Below are 6,053 nucleotides of genomic sequence, written 5' to 3'. Positions count from 1 at the left end.
ACACATTTTGGAAGGGCAGCAGGGCCCTTTGTGTCTTCAGCGATTATTAGGACAGCCTCCTGAGGAACTATTCCAGTCCTTGATGAATCTCTTTGCAAGAGTGTGTAGTTATAGAGAAAGGGATTAACAATAGGTAGCATTAAGAAATAATGACTATTTCACTTAAAAAAGAACACAGGAAATACATGCATGGCTCAGAGGACACAGGAATGCAATCCACATTTTTTAGAATGGTAGAGACACTCTAAATTGTACTTACAAGGTTTTTGAGTCACAAAGTAAACTGACTGGTTCCTGAATTTAGAACACTGAGTCTATGCCCAGGACATGTGATAACAGGTGCCTGTTTAATCTTAACATATGAAACGTGGAAACAAAACTTGTGGTGCAGAAACAAATGGTCGTTAGTCATCACAACCCAAAGCAGGATGACCAGGAGCAATATGCAGGAGCTTCAGATGTGATTAAAATTGTCAAAGATAAAGCTGAACCAAAGTAGTCAATCTCAGAGAGGCAGGAGCCATAGATGCAGCCAGTTTGATCTCTGACTTGTCATGTTTACAATAGGCCTACAGACAAATGCACTTTGCATCAGAATGAAAAATATAATTTTTTCATAAAAACTCAGTATTTAAAGTATTTACGTCATCTTTTCCACTATGCCTTAGAGCAGTGTCAGATTAGGTTTATACAGCTTCAAGAGTAAGACAGGTGTTTCAGCAAGATTAAAAATTACAGTACTGGTTCACAATAGCATAAACCCCCACTGTCAAACCAACCAACACGGTTCTCAGACAGTTTCAAGAATAAGAGACAAGGAAGAAAAGTCACTAAAGTGTGAGGATCTATTTTCCATTCGGGAAATATGCTCTTCTTCTGAAAAACTCAGGTTGGAAGGGGAGCACTAAATTTAAAAGAGAAAGACCTGGTACTTACAAAATACAAAAATGGTGTGATTCATGTTTTCTGAAATAGCTGCTAGTAGTCAGCTTTTCAATGTACTACATGCATTCAGTCCACTGCACCAGCTCATTTTCTACCCATTATGAATATAAAAATTAGAGTATCTTGGCAACAGATTTTTCACAGTGAGATTCACTTTATTCTAGGGTCTTTTCTAGTAAAAATAAAATGGCAAAGGAACCCCATTATCTAGAAGATTTTCAATATAGCCTATTTCAGCTGTAACACTCCACTCATTCTTCTACCAAATTATAGTTAATAAGCATCTACTACATGAAGTATACAGCTCTGACTCCCGGGGATCACAGGTAGGGGCTCACAGGCTGCTGGAGGAGACAGATGTGTCCAGAAATAATGCATGTAATGTGACAGATGCTGTAATGGGGATGTGTGAGGCACAAACAGGCACCTATCTCTGCTTGGTCAGGCAGAAGTGAAGGCTGCCTAGCAGATGGGACACTTGATTCAAGGATGGTTCAGATAAGGATGTGTTTAGGGAAAGACAAAAGGGTAAACTAATCAGCAGGAATCTCATGCATAAAGTCTCAAAACAATCTGGAATATTTGGGAAACTGTGAGCAGTTTCTACATACCTAGAGGGCAAGTCACTTGGACTGGCAGGGCTAGATCAGGTAGAGTGCTAAGTCAAACAATGAAGTTTGGACTTTATCTCTAGGAAGGAATGAGCCACTACAACAAGAAGAGAAGAGGAGGAAAGGTGGAATAAAGTTAAAATTTTCTGGGTGCTTTTCACGTGCAAGACAGCATGAATGTAGAAGGTGAATACTATATATCATTCCTCTTCATTTTACAGACAGGGAAACTGAAACTCAAAAAAGACACAGCTAGTAAGTAATTAGCAGTGCCAAAATTTAAATCTAGGTAATCTGACTTCAGAGCCTATGCTTTTAATCATTGCAGGTACTGTTCTGTGTATAAAGATATGAAGCAAGTGTAAAGATACTTGAATATGAAGCAAGATAAAGATACCATATTGTTTTCACTGAATATGAGGTAAACAACTCACCATTCCAAAAGAGAGGGGGGAAAAAGAAAAAATAGAAGGCATCTAAAAGTTACCCTGCATTCAATGTTGAACCTGTGCACCAAAGACATAAGAACAAAGGAAGTTGCTATCCTCTATGACAGTGGTTCTCAACAGAGGGTGATTATGCCCATCAGGGAACATCTGGCAACATGGGGGGACATTTTTGATTGTCATTATTGGAAAAGAGGTGCCACACATCTGGTAAGAGGAGGCAGGGAATGCTGCTAAGTATCCTACAAGAGACAGGATAAACTCCCACAGGGAGTTCAAGGTAGTTCAAGCTTACCAATATAGAATTCAAGAACACACACAGTAACTGGACTGCAAAAAGTGTAGTTCACTATCAACCAAGAATATCAGAAGCACCTAGGGAGGGACAGCCATAAGCTGTTGGAGGTAACAATGCTTTCCCCCTTAAACAGTTATTAAATCACATTCAAGTCATGGATGATAAAAGGTATTTTTAATTTTTTTTTTCAAAAAATAACTTCTTGTAAAATTGAGGGGCTATTTATACACAGTTCATTTTATGCCAAAAGATATGAGTATTCACTTATAAACTTAACATAATTGCTTTTCATTTTTTTCCCAATCTTCTGAGATATTTTATTCATTAGTCCAAAGTGAATGAAAATTGTAATTTTTGGTAAGTGAGATGCACAGAATTTAAGCCCTTGCCTTATGATTGTTTTTCTAGCTTATTAGGAAATTTCCGATCAAAGCATGGAAACTCACAGTATTCCCTCACGAATCTCAGGATGATTGGGAAGTAACATTATTTAGTAGTTAATGGATGAACTATACACTTTAACTGGGCGAAATGTATGGTACACCTTAACAAAGCCATTTAAAAGAAGTTAATGGAATCTTCATCTTACTGTCATATTGGTTTCATTAGTTTAGTCAATACTCATAGGGAAAAATGAGCACCTAAACATTCATCACACTACTCAGAGGCCTAAAATCTTGCCAAAATGAAAATACTAATCTATTTCATATTTGTAGCAGCAATTTTGAGAATTAAATTTATAATCAAATCTTGTGACTTTTGTTTTCCTGAAAATGTTTTGCTAAACAAATGAAAACCTAGAAAAGTAGTCTGAGCCACATTCAAGTTTTGCTAAGAGAACAAAAAGAACGTTATCTACCTCTCTCAGCACAGAGAACTAGAAAGGACACAACAAAAGTTTCCCAGAACAAACATTACTCTAACAACAGAGACCAACCATAGCAGAAATCCTTACTTGAATAAACAACAGAGATAGCAGCAAAAGACAAACAGCTAAAATCTATTGTAGGGCTCAACACACAATCAATAGCTTTCAGCTTATATAAACTTGAGTTTGTAAATCTCGGATAAGGTTCAAACTGTGAACTGCATGAATAAGACTTTCTGCTATCAAGGTGAGGTTGTCCCTAAAGCAAGTAAAAAAGGCAAATATCTCCCGGTAACATTAACAGGGATACAAAGATACTGTGTTTTATTTTTCTGGTATTTTTTTAACAGAAAATTATTTTCCATTTAAATGGAAATTAAATGGAAATAAAATTATTTTCCATTTAGATGATATTCATCTTACCATATAAGATGAGTAACTGTTATCTTCAGGCTGAAACGCTTTTCATGGTGACACATTAATTTTTCTTCTAACATCGATGAAAAACTTATCTAAGTTGTAGAAAAATCACTTCATAACTAACTTTTCTATTTGTAATTTGGTGCTTAAACAAATCCAAAGAATGTTTTTCAAAATGACACACAGAAAAAATGTTTACCAAGATTATCTCATACTTCTTCCACCTTAACTTGCTATAATTAATCTTTTCTAATTCACAGTGCATTATTTTAACAGTAACATAAGTAAATTCTCAACTAACCATTTAGGAATCAGTAAAATTATTTCTACTAAGAAATGAAATGTGTGCATAATTTTAATGTAAAATTAGCCATCTTCATCTAAGATAGAATAGGAAAAAGAGTAATCACAAAATAAATGTTAGGAAATGCTTTTGAAAAATAGAGATTTTTCTAGTTAATTTCAGAGAAAAGTAGGCTAGTTGATGTTGCCTAATTTTGACTTTAATTAGTGGTAATCAAAATTACCAAGTATACTATCTCAAGGAAAAACACCATAATGGTAGCTATTGGCAATTAACTTTGAAGTAACTGTTTACTTTTTCATTTACAAACTAAAGTTGGAGTTAATTTTATGTAATTAATGCAATATACATCAATTGTACCTATGCACCGTAATACATGAAGGTTAGGAAAAAGTTTTTAAAAATGTCCAGTAAGTACAGAATATACACATGTTCATCCAATGTTTGAATACCATCTACATGCAAGATGTTTTTTCATACATACCACTTATAAATATGCAAATATATTTAATTTAGTACATGCCAAAGGTAGGTAGGTGTTTAACACATACACTTTTAAGGTAGCATAGAAGATAATGTGGTTAGCTTTAGCAGACATCTGCGTTACACACATGGCCATCAAAATAATTGTGGCATGCTTTTGTGACAAGGACAGAGGCCAAGACTGTTGTTAAATGATGATTTCCAACAAAAGCCTGCTTAAATTATTGTTTAGTTATATAGCCCATATCCAAAATAACAGTATTACATAGTTGCTGTTGCCTTTGAATCACTCACCAATTTTCAGCCTATTTGTAAAACAAGATAAGCACATTGGATTATAAAAAATAATTATGGATCAGGATTTTTGATTCATGTTTCTTTGACAAAATTATTCCATTTGATCCCAAGTCTTGGCTGCTCTCTTGACAGAATAATGTACATGCTCTACAGCTGACAGGCATGACTTTCATGATTAAATAGGAAGCTCATATTCCAGATGACTTTAGACTCCAGATAATTTAGACTTTGCACTTCAAAAAGATTTCCTTGTTGTCTTGGTATCTGATCATCAGTCACCTTTTTCTAACAGTTTCTCTCTCAACACCATAAAGAATCTATGTATTATCTAGAATTTAGAATGTTTTTGTGATTTTTGCCTATTTTATTCATACAGTACACCAAAGAATGTTACATCATCTTGTAAGTTATAATATTTTCCTGACTTCATTGGGCGGGTGAGAGGAGAAATATTTTGGAACATAAAGAAAAGTTAAAAACACAAAAGGTACACCCTCTCCCAAAAGAGTCTATTTTATTGGTCTTGAAAGGAAATAGTATTTGAGAATAGAACTGAATTTTGCTCATTATAATTACTGGGGAAATAATATTCAAAACAACCCCCTAAAGGAAAGGGTTAACAATCCTGTAGCTTTAACTGATTATTTTTGCTCCTTTCTCCTGCAAAAGAATTACACCTATGAAATTGGAATTCTGTACACTAAGAATGGCAACACCAACGCTGAAACTTTTAGCCAGGAATAGTTACCCTAGTGTGCATAAAACTATGTAAAAACTGATTCACAAAAGGAAATGCCCAGGGCCTACCCCATTATGATTAACTTCTGACATGAAGAGACTAAGAGAGGATACTTGGCAGCCTGAACTCGATTTCTCAGAAAGCCAGCTCTATCAGAGCGGGGGGCGGTTTCCCTTCGCCAGATTCAGCTGCTGCCTTATCTAAAACGCCTTAGTGATTTAAAACTGAAAGAGAAAGGTAAACAAAACAACAAAACGCTCCGGATTTACACCTCATTTAGGTAGTTAACATTGTTGCAAGAGCAAAACAAGCACGCAGGCGCAAAGGTCAGGTTGCCACTACAAACACAAGTACCTTCTCATCAAATGTAAGGAAGAGGATCTCTGCGAGCTTGGCTGCCTTTTTGTTTGGGTTCTCTAGGTTAATGTAGTGATTGCATTTTAATGACCCACAAACAGGAGCAAAGTTATTACTGGGTCGCTTTGAAAGATGTTTACTTAAATCTGAGGATAAACCCAGGTCGCTCTAGAAAGGGAAAATACTTTCCGTCCAAATGTAGCATTACCCAACTACAAACCCACGCAAAACAATCACAATGACCCATTAGTGTGTTTCACGGAGTGAACTAGTTCACTTCCCTAA

Source organism: Mandrillus leucophaeus, unplaced genomic scaffold (assembly GCF_000951045.1).
Source record: "Mandrillus leucophaeus isolate KB7577 unplaced genomic scaffold, Mleu.le_1.0 Scaffold352, whole genome shotgun sequence".
NCBI lineage: Eukaryota > Metazoa > Chordata > Mammalia > Primates > Cercopithecidae > Mandrillus > Mandrillus leucophaeus.
The sequence above is the reverse complement of the archived record's forward strand: the minus strand, read 5'-3'. Positions refer to the sequence as shown.